Source organism: Macaca thibetana, chromosome 6 (genome assembly GCF_024542745.1).
Source record: "Macaca thibetana thibetana isolate TM-01 chromosome 6, ASM2454274v1, whole genome shotgun sequence".
NCBI classification, from domain to species: domain Eukaryota; kingdom Metazoa; phylum Chordata; class Mammalia; order Primates; family Cercopithecidae; genus Macaca; species Macaca thibetana.
Genome location: NC_065583.1, coordinates 111,768,509 through 111,784,399, shown reverse-complemented (window position 1 = coordinate 111,784,399; position 15,891 = coordinate 111,768,509).

Here is a 15,891-nt window from a genome sequence, read left to right as displayed (position 1 = left end):
CACTAACCACTGGCTCACAATATATTTGATATGTCTTGAGCTTCCTTTCTTGTTTCTATGTCATTAAATTCATATACACATGTGATATTGACATTGAAACAAACACAAATTTAATTTTATGTGTGACATATTTTCCCAAGCCATTAAAAAGTGATTGAGTAAGCTCAGTACACTAAAAGGCAGCCCCCAGGGCCGAAGAGTGAGGAAGGCAGATCCAAAGGGTCCGAATTTGCTCCCCAAATCTATTTTGTGTCTTTGGAGGATTTCTTTAATATTCCAGCAGCTGTAAGTCTGTAAACCCCTCAAGATAGTCTCCTGGGATAGTTAGTGCCTGCTTATTTAACTAGGGCTAGCTGGAATTCCTGGTCAAATTGCCATCATCCACATCCTTCCTGCAGTTCATAGTTCTAAATTCCCATCCCACGTAACTGCAGTAGCGCAGCCTCCTCCTTGCACGATATTAGTAGACTAGAACCAGGAAGTCAAAGGGAATGTCACCTTTTCCTTTCGTGTGAGTGTGCTAGAGGGGCAATGTCAGCTCCTGCTGAGGTTGAAAATTCTGCCTCTGAAAGATGGCCTGTCAAATGTGCCTTAGGAATCACTCTTTTTTTTTTTTTTTTTTTCTTTTCTTGAAACAGAATCTTGCTCTGTGGTCCAGGCCAGAGTGTGTTGGTGCCATCTTGGCTCTCTGCAACCTCTGCTTCCCAGGTTCAAGCAATTCTCTTGCCTCAGCCTCCCAAGAAGCTGGGATTACAGGCATGCATCACCATACCTGGCTAATTTTTGTATACTTGTATTTTTAGTAGAGATGGGATTTCACCATCTTGGCCAGGCTAGTCTCGAACTCCTGGCCTCAAGTGATCCTCCACCCTCGGCCTCCCAAAGTACTGGGATTACAGAGGTGAGCCACCGCACCTTGACAAGAATCACTCTTACATAAGATATAAAATTACGGCCGGGCGCGGTGGCTCAAGCCTGTAATCCCAGCACTTTGGGAGGCCGAGACGGGTGGATCACGAATTCAGGAGATCGAGACCATCCTGGCGAACACAGTGAAACCCCGTCTCTACTAAAACTACAAAAAACTAGCCGGGCGAGGTGGCGGGCGCCTGTAGTCCCAGCTACTCGGGAGGCTGATGCAGGAGAATGGCGTAAACCTGGGAGGCGGAGCTTGCAGTGAGCTGAGATCCGGCCACTGCACTCCAGCCTGGGCGACAGAGCGAGACTCCGTCTCAAAAAAAAAAAAAAAAAAAAAAAAGATATAAAATTACACAACATACCTGTCCCTGGCATTCACCATTTAACAAAAATGTTATTAAACATTCTTTCAGATTTTTTAAAAAGCTTCCTTCTGGATTTTTTTAAAAGTAAGAATGAAGTCACAATTAATTGGAACCTACAGATATACACGTACAGGTTTGTTAGGACACTCCTGGGTGGGTTTCATGAGGAAGCAGAGGGAGGACTGGGGAATGTGAAGCCTACTTGATTATAAGGTCCCTGAAGGCAGGGAACGATCAAACCCTTCCGCTCTCAGTACCTCCAGCACTTGGTGTACAGTGGTGGGCTTTTTTACATGTAACGTTCAATTCAATAAATGTTTGTTGATTAAATAACTTCAATAAAACATATCTTATTTCTTTTTGGTCCTAGTTTGAGATGTGATTTGATATAAATAAATGTATATTATAAAACATTATACTTTATATTTTAACATACAGTATATTTACATTATATAAATTTATTATAAAAATTTGAATAAATTATTTTTTATATTTAATTACATAATTTAATATAAACGGAAAAAGAAATTCACACTGTGCATTACTATGTGCCAAGCATTCTACTAGGTACTTTCACATAGGTTTCATTTCATTTACTTTAGATTTCTATGCATATTCCCTCTTAGATCCTGAAGATACACGATAAGCCAAAAAATTAGCGATTATTCATAAAGCATCTATTCTTTAATTTATTCATCTTTCTTATTCATTTGGCAACTAAATACTTACTGAAAACCTACTCTCTATCAGCCCCTTATTCAGACCGGGAGAGAGAAAAAGAAAATAAGATAAAGCCCTTACCCACAAGAAGATTCTGGTCTAGAGTGAAAAACCAAAATCCAAACAGATAATTATAGTGCATTGTGGTAAGCAATAAGGACATTTGTAGGCATTACAGATCCCCGGAGCAAGGGCCCCTAAATGAGCCAGGAAGAGGAGAGAAGATGTCAGGACAGGTTGCTGGTGGAAGAGGCAACTGAAATGAGTCATTCAGAGGCAATGAAAACTAACCAAGTAATGGGTATGAGAGAGAGGTGAGTGCATGGAGTCAGGCTGATGTAGATGTAACTACTAAAAGCAGGCCGGGCGTGGTGGCTTACGCCTGTGATCCCAGCACTTTGGGAGGCTGAGGTGAGCGGATCACGAGGTCAAGAGATCGAGACCATCCTGGTCAACAGAGTGAAACCCCGTCTCTACTGAAAAATATAAAAATTAGCTGGGCATGGTGGCAGGGGCCTGTAGTCCCAGCTACTCGGGAGGCTGAGGCAGGAGAATGGCTTGAACCCAGGAGGCAGAGATTGCAGTGAGCCAAGATCGTGCCACTGCACTCCAGCCTGGTGACAAAGCGAGACTCCGTCTCAAAAAAACAAAAAACAAAGGCGTGTACTCAAAACATATGTACAGGAAATTGCAAAAAGTCTGGAACTTCTGAGGCACTGGGTATCAGTCAGGACCTGATTAAAAGTGAGGACTGGGAAGTAACGCTAAGGATCAGGACATGGGGGCGTCTGGGTTTTATCCTGTGAGTGGAGAACCATGGAAGGGATGGAAGCAGAAGCACGATATGCCCAGTTTTGGTTTTCAGTTGGTTGCTGTGTGGCTGGGAGGGCTCAGGCCCACCTAGGGTTTGATGGGTGAGGAGACTGTGATCAGAGTCAGGAGATGAGAAAGGCTATAACAGAACAGTTTTGGTAGGGCTGGAGAGGAGAGAGTTGAGTCGGGCTATATTTGACATTAAGATATTAATTCTAGGCTGCAAAGGCCCACACAGTGGCTCCTGAGAATCCACGAGTCCCCTGACACTGAAGCAAGGAAGTATGTGTGTGTTTTTCAGTAGAAGACGATCACTTCAACAGACTTTCACGATTTACAATTTATGAGCATATTCTGGAATATTATTTTATCTTATATACAAAGTTCCTAATTCTAGTTTCAAAACAGGATCATCATTCTGACTAGCCACTGGCATCTGTTAGTAGCTAGTGGTTAAGATTCAGGTAATTGTAGAAATGTAATTTTAATTTTGCCAAGGAAGATAATCCTGTTTAGGAACACAGCAGAGAGCTGAATAACTGGGGGTCAGGTGTGGTGAACAGAATAGTTATCACCACCCTTGGGTTTGTTTATTCCATCCTTATAATGGGATATATCATCTTCCTCAGAGAAAAAAACATCTGGCCACGCATGGTGGCTCATGCCTGTAATCAAGGATAGCTTGAGAACAGAAGTTCAAAACCATCCTGGGCAATATAGCATGACCCCTGTCTCTACAAAAAAAAAAAAAAAAATAGATTAAAAAATTAGCTGGGTATGGTGGCACACACTTGTAATCTCAGCTACTTGGGAGGCTGAGGCAGGAGGATCACCTGAGCCCATGAGTTGGAGGTTGCAGTGAGCTATGATTGCACCACTATACTCCAGCCTCAGAGACAAAGAGAGACTTTGTCTTGAAAGAAAGGGAGAAAGAGTGAGAGAAAGAAAAGAAAGGAAGGAAGGGAGGGAGGGAGGGAGGGAGGAAGGAAGGGAGGAAGGAAGGAAGGAAGGAAGGAAGGAAGGAAGGAAGGAAGGAAGGAAGGAAGGAAGGAAGCTGAGGCAGGAGAATGGCGTAAACCTGGGAGGCGGAGATTGCAGTGAGCTGAGATAATGCCACCGCAGTCCAGCCTCAGCGACAGAGTGAGACTCCATCAAAAAAGCAAGCAAGCAAGCAAGCAAGCAAACAGGGAGGGAGGGAGGGAAGGAAGGAAAGAAGGAAGGAAGGGAAGGAGGGAGGGAGGAAGGAAGGAAAAGAGGAAGGAAAAGAGACACAAATAAATGAAGAAAAGAAGGAAAGGAAGGAAGGAAAGAAGGAAAGAAAGAGAGAAAGATCTGGTCATGGGTGTGCTATTAACTTCATCTGCATTGTCAGACCCAAATTTTCAGCATGTTACTTCATGTTTGTTCTAACTGTTTTTCACACAGATACATCATTTTCAGTGGGAAATGGTCATCTGATTGTGGTGTTGAATTACTTCAGTGAGTTCTAGTCAGCTGGCAGAGTTAGTTGTGGCCTAGTTTATCAGCTCTGTTTTTCATGATCTTCATCATAGTAATAACTAGAGACAGACAAAAGCAGTGAGGTATTTGAAAAGGAGCTTTGGGAAGAATATCAAGGTAGAACTTTTCACTAATCTGGACAAGAATAATCTAAGGATTCTAATTTCTGCTCCAAGGAGAGAGCCTATATTGTTCCTATATCTCTTTCCACGCTTTCCCTGAAAGTGTGCTATACGCAGTTACACTAATGAATGTGTAACCTTGTGATAATGCACCCAGATCAATACAGAGGCAGCCCCATAGAATTAGGTCACTCCAATGGATACGGCCCACCCACTTGTGAAAAAACATGCTGCTAATTGAGTCAGAGCCACAGAGCAGTCTTCAGTTTCCATGTGGGGGGAGAAGAGTCACAAACGGCGATCTCGTCCAACATGTCCACGAGCAAGGTGATACATTCACACCTCCCTTTTCTCTGTTTTTAGTGAGAAATCTATGTACTGGAAGGAAGTGTACTTGTACAAAAATCCAGGAATAGAAAATAAACTAAAGGATTTTTACTAACCATTCCACATGTAGTCTCTTGTAGACTCTTGTCCATCACAGGCAGGAATTTTATTTGTGTCTGTTATTGATGACCACATCAGACTGTGAGACCTTTGGCAGAGGGTACGATGAGGAGGGAAATGCTGGTTTGGTTTAGAAAGTAACTTTATGGTCATACCTTCTTTATACCTACTATCTGCATTATGTAGTCTTTCTCTAAATGTTTGTTCAGATGATTTAGTACTTAGTTTTCCCGTTGGCATCATTTTCAAAAATAATGGGAAATGGCAAAGTTCAACCTGATATTTTTAAACAAGATTACAAGTGTCCTACAATTTCTGAGTGTCTTGCAAACTCATTTCTTACAAATCCTACGTGGTAGAGACTTTGTGGGCAATTTTCATCTTCTTGGAGAATCCTCTTTAGTTTCCCACATCCGTAATGATTCTACTTCCTAGCTAGAAGTGTTGAAAAATATCTTTTAGAATAGTTATTGTTATAAAGTAGAAAAGTTTTGAACTGAGAATGGTGTGTGTGTGTGTGTGTGTGTGTGTGAGAGAGAGAGAGAGAGTTGTGTGTATATATGGCATAAATTCCTCTCCTGCCAAACTGCCTAAAAGAGCAAAGTAGATTATTAAGACTTTTAAACATAAGTTGAGGGCTGAGATGCTGCCTGGAGGATACACACACAGCCACACACACGCTCACACAATATCTGTGTGTGTACAGATTCATGTACATATGTGTGTGTATATACAATTCTCCATGGCACACACACTATCCCTTTCAGCAGTTGTCCTGTTGCTGTTCATCAAAGTACCTCACCGACTCCTTTCCAAAGCTGACCTTTCAAGGGGAAAATCTTTGATCCTCTTTTCTTCTGTGCTTAAGGGCCTCCTTAAGAGCAAATTAGGAACTCAGTTACATTACCTCCTCAGGAAGTGATAAACTAAATGTGACCCTAGTGACTTAAAAGGGTGTGCATTTCCAAGCATCAATCATATTCACTCTCCTGAATGTATGTACAAGATGAAAAACCAAATGTGTATACTCCGTTTCCCCCAAAGTTTTAAAAAAGTTCCTTTGGGATTTGTGATTAGTGGGCCAAGCCATAGTTTAGCTTTGCATATGTCTACCAAAACAAGGACATGTTTAATCAGCTAACAATATCAATTAAAATTTAGTAGTATTGTAATAGAGACAGGGTTTATAGTCACCAGGCCTGGTTTGAATCCCAGCTATGCTGTTTGTTGTAGATGGGGAGGACTGTCTATATCACTTCCAAGAGTGGCGCTGAGGGTGAGGGGAGATGATGAAGAAATGACTATTGTTATGAGCTGAATTGTGTCTCCCTGTTCCCCCGCCCCACACACAAAATTCATGTGTTGCGGCCGTAACTCCAAGTACGTCAGAATGTAACTGTATGAGTATTTGGAGATAGAGCCTTTGAAGAGGTAATTAAGGTAATAGGAGGGCATATGGGTAGGCCCTAATTCAATATATCTAACATTCTTTTATGAAGAGGAGATTAGGACAAGTACACATGGAAAGAGACCATGTGAAGGCATAAAAAAAAAATGCTATAAAGAGAGGCCTCCAGAAGAAACCAACCCTGACAATGCCTTGTTCTTGGACTTCCAGCATCCAGAATTGTTAGGAAATGAATTTGTATTGTTTAAGTCACGCAGTCTGTGGTACTTTATTATGGCAGTCCTGGCAAATTAATACTAAACTGTAAAACTAACTAAAACCTACTAAACTGTAAAATAGACTAAACTGTAAAACTCCATAAAAGCTGGAACATTAGCATCCTACCATTGACAACAAATTGTTGTTAAATGTTTTGTTTCTATACAAATATGTATGTCTAAAATTCTAATTATGGGTAATTTACATCTTTTTATTTTGAAAAGCAACTCTGACTTAAAAGATTGTTAGCTGACCTTATTTTTAAATTTCAAAATAATGACAATTACAAGGAGGAGCTGGTACCATTCCTTCTGAAACTATTCCAATCAATAGAAAAAGAGGGAATCCTCCCTAACTCATTTTATGAGGCCAGCATCATCCTGATACCAAAGCCTGGCAGAGACACAACAAAAAGAGAGAATTTTAGACCAATATCCCTGATGAACATCGATGCAAAAATCCTCAACAAAATACTGGCAAAATGAATCCAGCAGCACATCAAAAAGCTTATCCACCATGATCAAGTGGGCTTCATCCCTGGGACACAAGGCTGGTTCAACATATGCAAATCAATAAACGTAATACAACATATAAACAGACCAAAGACAAAAACCACATGATTATCTCACTAGATGCACAAAAGGCCTTTGACAAAATTCAACAGCCCTTCATGCTAAAAACTCTCAATAAATTCGGTATTGATGGAATTTATCTCAAAATAATAAGAGCTATTTATGACAAACCCACAGCCAATATAATACTGAATGGGCAAAAACTGGAAGCATTCCCTTTGAAAACTGGCACAAGACAGGGATGCCCTCTCTCACCACTCCTATTCAACATAGTGTTGGAAGTTCAGGCCAGGGCAATCAGGCAAGAGAAAGAAATAAAGGGTATTCAATTAGGAAAAAAAGAAGTCAAATTGTCCCTGTTTGCAGATGACATGACTGTATACTTAGAAAACCCCATAATCTCAGCCCAAAATCTCCTTAAGCTGATAAGCAACTTCGGCAAAGTCTCAGGAAACAAAATCAATGTGCAAAAATCACAAGCATTCTTATACACCAGTAACAGACAGAGAGCCAAATCATGAATGAACTCCCATTCACAATAGCTTCAAAGAGAATAAAATACCTAGGAACCCAACTTACAAGGGATGTGAAGGACCTCTTCAAGGAGAACTACAAATCACTGCTCAGTGAAATAAAAGAGGACATAAACAAATGGAAGAACATACCATGCTCATGGATAGGAAGAATCAATATCGTGAAAAATGGCCATACTGTCCAAGGTAATTTATAGATTCAATGCCATCCCCATTAAGCTACCAATGACTTTCTTCACAAAATTGGAAAAAACTACTTTAAAGTTTATATGGAACCAAAAAAGAGCCTGCATTGCCAAGACAATCCTAAGCCAAAAGAACAAAGCTGGACACATCATGCTACCTGACTTCAAACTATATGACAAGGCTACAGTAACCAAAACAGCATGGTACTGGTACCAAAATAGAGATATAGACCAATGGAACAGAACAGAGCCCTCAGAAATAATACCACACATCTACAGCCATCTGATCTTTGACAAACCTCAGAAAAACAAGAAATGGGGAAAGGATTCCCTATTTAATAAACGGTGCTGGGAAAACTGGCTAGCCATATGTAGGAAGCTGAAACTGGATCCTTTCCTTACTCCTTATACGAAAATTGATTCAAGATGGATTAGAGACTTAAATGTTAGACCTAATACCATAAAAACCCTAGAAGAAAACCTAGGTAAACCATTCAGGACATAGGCATGGGCGAGGACTTCATGTCTAAAACACCAAAAGCAATGGCAACAAAAGCCAAAATTGACAAATGGGATCTAATTAAACTAAAGAGCTTCTGCACAGCAAAAGAAACTACCATCAGAGTGAATAGGAAACCTACAGAATGGGAGAAAATTTTTGCAATCTACTCATCTGACATAGGGCTAATATCCAGAACCTACAAAGAACTCAAACAAATTTACAAGGAAAAAAACAACCCCATCAAAAAGTGGGCAAAGGATATGAACAGACATTTCTCAAAAGAACACATTCATACAGCCAACAGACACATGAAAAAATGCTCATCATCACTGGCCATCAGAGAAATGAAAATCAAAACCACAATGAGATATCATCTCACACCAGTTAGAATGGCAATCATTAAAAAGTCAGGAAACAACAGGTGCTGGAGAGGATGTGGAGAAATAGGAACACTTTTACACTGTTGTTGGGATTGTAATGTTCAACCATTGTGGAAAACAGTGTGGTGATTCCTCAAGGATCTAGAACTAGAAATACCATTTGACCCAGCCATCCCATTCCTGGGTATATACCCAAAGGATCATAAATCATGCTGCTATAAAGACACATGCACACATATGTTTATTGCGGCACTCTTCACAATAACAAAGACTTGGAATCAACCCAGATGTCCACCAGTGACAGACTGGATTAAGAAAATGTGGCACATATACACCATGGAATACTATGCAGCCATAAAAAAGGATGAGTTCGTGTCCTTTGTAGGGACATGGATGCAGCTAGAAACCATCATTCTCAGCATATACAGAAAGAACGGAAAACCAAACACTGCATATTCTCACTCATAGGTGGGAATTGAACAATGAGATCACTTGGACACAGTAAGGGGAACATCACACACTGGGGTCTATTGTGGGGAGGGGGGAGAGGGGAGGGATAGCATTAGGAGATATACTTAATGTAAATGACGAGTTAATGGGTGCAGCACACCAACATGGCACATGTATACATATGTAACAAACCTGCACATTGTGTACATGTACCCTAGAACTTAAAGTATAATAATAATAATAATAATAATAATAATAATAATAATGACAATTGAATGTAGATGTTTTGGTGATTAACTCTAACTTTTCATCTAATTTGTCTAGATGATTTTTGTGTGTTTTGTATGTTAGAGACAATGGGAATTGTGACCTTATAAAAATGCCATATACATACTTAAAGTTGTGAATGGCGTGAACTCTTGAGTTCTTATTTGTTTGTTTATTGTATTCAAATCTGTGTGTTTGGGGCTTTCTGTTTTTTAAATTTGATACACCAAGTCAATTTTACCATATGTCAATTTAAAAATTTTTCAAGGTACACAATACTGACAATATATAACAGAAATAAAGAATGAGTCAAAAGGGCAAAATATATATATTATATATATTGCATTTTAAAATATATACAATATTTTATATTTTAAAAATATATTTTAAAATACACACACACACACACACACAATTAGTCACTAATGTTTGAGAACAACCAAATAAATATATGTAGATTTTGTCACAAAAAAGAAAGCATGTAAAGTGGTTTGGAAAGGCATAAGAGAGGGTCGCCAACCTCCAGAATAAAGGGTAGCAGTGAGCAAAGGGAGCAGGCAGAAGTCAGAATGGATAGGTCTTAATCTGCTGCGGCTGCCATTGCGAAATACCACAGACTGGCTGGCTTCAGCAACAGATGATTTCTCACAGCTTTAAAGGCTAGAAGTCCAAGACCAAGGTACTGTCAGGGCTGGTTTCTGGTGAGGTCTGTCTTCTAACTTCTTATTATGTCCTCACAAGGCCTTGCTTCTCTGTGTGTGCAGAGAGAGATCTCTGGTATGCCTTTTTATTAATTTATTTATTTTTTGAGACAGAGTCTCACTCTGTCGCCCAGGCTAGAGTACAGTGGTGCAATCTCAGCTCACTGCAACCTCCGCCTCCCGGTTTCAAGTGATTCTCCTGCCTCAGCCTCCTGAGTAGCTGAGACTACAGGCACCCACCACCATGCCTGGCTAATTTTTGTATTTTTTAGTAGAGATGGGGTTTCACCCCACTGACCAGGCTGGTCTCAAACTCCTGACCTCGTGATCCACCCGCCTCGGCCTCCCAAAGTGCTGGGATTACATGCATGAGCCACCACGCTCGGCTCCCTTTTTATTCTTATAAGGAAGTCCTTTCAGATTAATGTCCCACCCTTATAACCTCATTTAACATTTCTTACCTCCTTAGAGGCCCTTTCTCCAAATACAGTCACATTGGGGGTTGGGGCTTCAACGTATGCATTTTTGAAGGACAGGATTCAGTCAATAAAATTCTGCCTTATAGCCTTCTGAAACTCATCTTTCTTACACGCAAAAAATTTTCACCTCATCCTAACATCCCCCAAAGTCTTAATCCAATCCAGCATTAATTCCAAGTCCAAAGTCTCACTAAACGTCATCGACATGAGGTATGGGTAAGACTTTGGGTATGATTCCTCCTGAGACAAAATTCCTCTCCAGATGTCCATCTGTGAAACCAGACAAGTTACATGCTTCCAAAATATGACGGTGGGACAGATATAAGATAGACTTTCCCATTCCAAAAGGGAGAAATGGAAAAGAAAGAAGGGCTGTGGGTCCCAAACAAGACCAAAACCTAGCAAGATAAATTCCGTTAAGACTTAAGATTCAGGAATAATCTTCTTTGGGCAGATGCTCTGCCTTCTGTCCATTGAGTGGCAGTGGCCATTCCCATGGAACAAGGTGGTAGCCCCACCCCCTCAGCTCTGTGCAGCAGCCGCCTACCACCACCACATTGAGCAGCCTGGCCCACTGAAATTGAGGAAGTAGGGAGGTGGCCTCACCTTCTGAAATCAAGGAGGAAATAGCCTTGCCCTCAGGCTCAGTACCCTCTGGGTGGGAGTTGCAGCCCTGATGATTTCTGAATCATCTTCAGAGTCAGTCTTCCATTTTCTTTAAGGATAAAGCATATTTGCAGCCAAGTAGCTCTATTGGAAGATCAGGAATCTGAAGCCTTCCTTCTGTGTCTGTCTCCTTTTGTTCATATTTGACTGTGTCTTTGCTGATATAATCCCATTTCTCTTCCTGGCTTCTGCTGAAATAACTGGTTAAAATCATGGATAATGTCTTTATGGAGTGATTGTCCAGCCCATCTTTGGTGTTCTCTCTAGAACATGCTTTCTCACTTTTTGCAATATGGATAGGCTGAGAATTTTCCAAATCCTCAAGTTCTGGTTCTTTTTTGCAAAATAGTTCCTTCAATTTCTCTCTCTTCTCCTGCATTTTACTATAGGCAATAAAAAGAAACCATGCCACACCTTGGAAACTGCTCAGAAATCCACTCAGGTAACTATTCAGTTTCATCACACAAAAGTTCAACCTTCCAAAAAACACTAGACGACAATTCCGCCAAACTCTTGGCCAGTTTATAACAAGAATTGTCTTTACTCCAGTTTCCAATGACGTACTTCTAATTTCTGTCTAAGATCTAATCAGAATCACCTTTAATATTCACATTTCTACCAACACTTTGTTCATGATGATATATGTATTCTCTAAGGTGACAGAAATTTTCCCTACAGCTCTCCTCTTTTTCTTCTGAGCCCTCACCAGAATTGCCTTTAATTTCCATATTTCTTTCTACCAACAGTCCCTTCAAGGAAATCTAGGCTTTTTCTACCATGCACCTCAAAACTCTTCCAACTCTACCCATTACCCAGTTCCAAAGCCATTCTCACATTTGTAAGTAATTGTTACAGCAGCAGCATCTCATTTAACAGTACCAAAATCTGTATTAGTTTGCTAGGGTTGCCATAACAAAATACCACAGATTGTGTGACTTAAACAACAAAAATTTGTGTTCTCCTGATATCTACAGGCTGTAAGTCCAAGGTGCCACCAGAGTTGGATTCTGGAGAGGCCTCTCTTCCTGGCTTGCAGACAGTTGCCTTTTCACTGTGTCCTTATACGGCCTTTCCTCTGTGCATGTGTGAAAGAAAAGGGGCCTTTGGTGTCTCTTCCTCTTCTTAGAAGGACACCAGTCCTGTTGGGTTAAGGTCCATCCTTATCAGCTCATTTAACATTAATTACCTCCTTAAAGGCTCTATTTGCAATATAGTCAAAATAGAGGTTGGTTTCAACATACTGATTTCATGGGGACACAATTCAGTCCTTATCAGGACCCAAAGGGTGTGTTTAAGAGCTTTGCTTAGGTATACAGAGAGATAAAGGATGGGCCAGAAGTAGGACTGGAATCATAACCTCCTGAACCTAGAGAGAACTTCAAGGAGTCATCTCTTATCATTTGGCTTCAGAAAGTAAATGTCCAAGAAACCCAGAGGAGACGATTTTCTATTCTCTTTTCCATATCCCTGAGTATGGATGGCCTTTCTAAAGTACAGGACTTCCTCATGCTAATAAAAATCTTTCCTCTTCTCATCCCCCACAATCATCAAGAATGATTCACACATCATGCACACAACAGGAATTCATATCACTTAGTTCTCACAGTAGAAGATAATACAGAAGGAAAAGCCATGTTTCCTCTCCTAAAGAAACCAAGGCAATCGTTAAGGGAATAAGAATAGTCATATGGATTGATTCATCCAGAAACAGTGTCATCACATGACCTTTTTAGCCTTAGTAGAAACTGCATCAGATTGGAAGTCAGGAGGCCTGGGCTCTGGTCCCAGGTTGACCGTCACTTAGTGATATAGACATGATGAATTTGACCCTTTTTGTATCTGCATTTCCTTGTATATAAAATGGAGGTGGTAGGTGACAGTTGAACTAAAAAAATCTCTAAATAGCTTTCAATTCTTTAGGCATTTCTAATAATCCACAATTGTCTATTTAATATTTTTTAAACCTCCCTGACACAGTCTTACAGGCTCTATTTTCTAATACTTCAATTGTTTTTGTGTTTCATTTTACTATAAAGTACAGGGACTAAAACTGGAAACTGCATTTTAATAAATCTTCAACTAATGCTGAATTTAGCAAAAAAAAAAAATTATTCCTGGCCTTGGATATAATTCTTCTTTTATAACTTCTCAGTATCTTGTCTCTCTTTGCCCACAATGGAAATTTGGCTGAGAATTTTGTTACCCAAAATAAAGCTGAGTATGATATGACATAAAAGCATGAAGAGACCAGTGGAGGACCCAATTATGTTTGCAATGAATCCAAAACTAAAAATATTCATTTTTACATGAAGCAAATTAATTGAATAATTGACAATATCCCTTTCCCTTGTTTTCTGTGAAGGGGCAATGCTTCATTTAGAAGCAATTAGATGCTTTGCTGCATTTGAGAAAGACATGAAATATTGTGTAAATTATGATGTATGACAATGATCCTAATATTTTCTTCCATTGACTCTAAGTGTCAGACCCAGCTCAAGCAGGGAAACCTGTCATTTAGAGTGTAAACTTTCAGAGAGACTTGTACATTCCTGCATTTCTGAGGTTAAATCTGTTTGCCTTGGTACGTGGACCTATGGTACCTTGAAATTTGATTCCAAAACTTTGCGTACTAAATGATATTTTTTGATGTACAGATTGTCTTTGCTTAATAATAGTAGTTCCCTATTAGATCTTCAGCTGATGTAATTGCCATATATTGCACTGCAAGCTGAAGAGGATAAGGTTCAAGTCTTAAATTCTTAGACACTGGGTAAGGAGAGGCTAAGAATGTTACAAAAATGATAAACTCAGTCTCTTGGAAAGAGATCTGCCCATTTTACTTTTCAGCATCTTGTGTTGATGGATTAGACCCCCTTAATATGAGAATCGAAAAAGCTTCCTACATCCCAAAGACTGAGCATGGTTAATGAAAAGGAAATCTAAAATATTTGACAATGGTAATTAGCTGATATGTAAATACTATTGATAACTCATTTCAAAGTGTAAATGTACATTTATTCTCTTTGCATAAGATGAATGCGCAGGAAGGCTGCGTGTAAAGGTAAGAACATTCAGAGGTAGATCACTCAAAGTATTGGTGAAACGAACATTAGTCTTAAGTACATTATTTCAGAACACAAATTAGACAGTAGGAAAATAAAGTACGACAAGAGAGGGCAAGAGACTCAAGAAGCCCACCTTGGAAAGCTTGACAGGAGAAGCCACCCATTTCTTATTTTTATCCTCTTGGAGTAGAATTTCTCACAGGGGCTTCACATTCCTTGGGCTCAGACATGATTAAACACCATATCTTTCAAAATGTTTTCCTATTCCAAGCTGAGGAATATATAAATAACCCCCTTCCAGCTACCACTCCTTGGCCTGGAATTCAAGCTGAGTGTCTTCTGGGCTTCAGTCTGCTTTGACGAGGCTCCATATAAGAACAACAACAAAAGGCCATCATGCTGAGCAGCCTGGGAATCTGCATGCTGAATGCACAGGAAGGTAGGGGTGAGCAGTAATGGAGGCCTTGTTTTTTGTGCCTTGACGTGTTTTAAAAAGGAACAATGAAGTTGTAGCCACATGGTGAACTGAAGGAGTTTTGAACCAACTCAGATCGGGAACAAAAGTTCTAAAATCCCTCTCAATGGCTGGTATTGATAGGGACACAGAGCTTTCCTGAGCGAGCAGATACAATGACTTTTATGTCTGTTAGAGTCAGGATGCATCAGAATTTACATCAAACGTCATCATAAGTCACTCCTACTGTGATCTATGTGGAGAAGTTAATATGCCGGGGGCCTTGCTTGGGGAGAAAGGACTGGAACTTACCTAGTCCAGTCCTGACCTGCCTCTCCAATCTTGTCTCCCTCTACTACCCTGTACACCAGCCAATATGATGACTCTTTTTACTCTAAAGTAGTCATCTACACCTACATCTATCCTTTTTCTCTCACGGTGAAGGCCCTACTACCTCTCCTTCCTTCCTTCCGTCCTTCCTTCCTTCCTTCCTTCCTTCCTTCCTTCCTTCCTTCCTTCCTTCTTTCCTTCCTTCCTTCCTTCCTTCCTTCCTGTTTTCTCTCCCTTCCTCCCTACAGCCTTCCTTCCTTTTTTTCTTTCTTTTCTCTCTCTCTCTCCCCTCCAACTGCCTCTCTTCTCCCACTCTGTCTCATTTAAGTTTTGTTCTCCCTCAATCCAAGTTACAGTGTCATTTCATTGCAGAACAATTTCCCTGTAAATCACAAACCAATATTTTTAAAACTATGTTCCTTAAACTATCTGGCTCAGAATGAAATGCCAGTTTCCGAGCTACTACCCTAGACCCACAGAGTAAGACTCTCTTGTGGTAAGAGCCAAGGACCTGCAGTTTAACAAGCTCCCCAGGTGATGCCAATGCTCACTAAAGTTTGAGAACCTCTCCCATGGCCTCATTGTGTATCCTTGTAGCAGATACTGTCAGTCAATACCCTGACAATATCATATAGCAGTGGTTTCTTCTCAGTGGTTCTCAAACAGTAGTGTGTATCAGAATGCTGTGGAGAGCTAATAGAAAATATTGAGGCCAAGCTTCATGAATAAGGTCTTTGTATTTTTACCAAGTTTCCC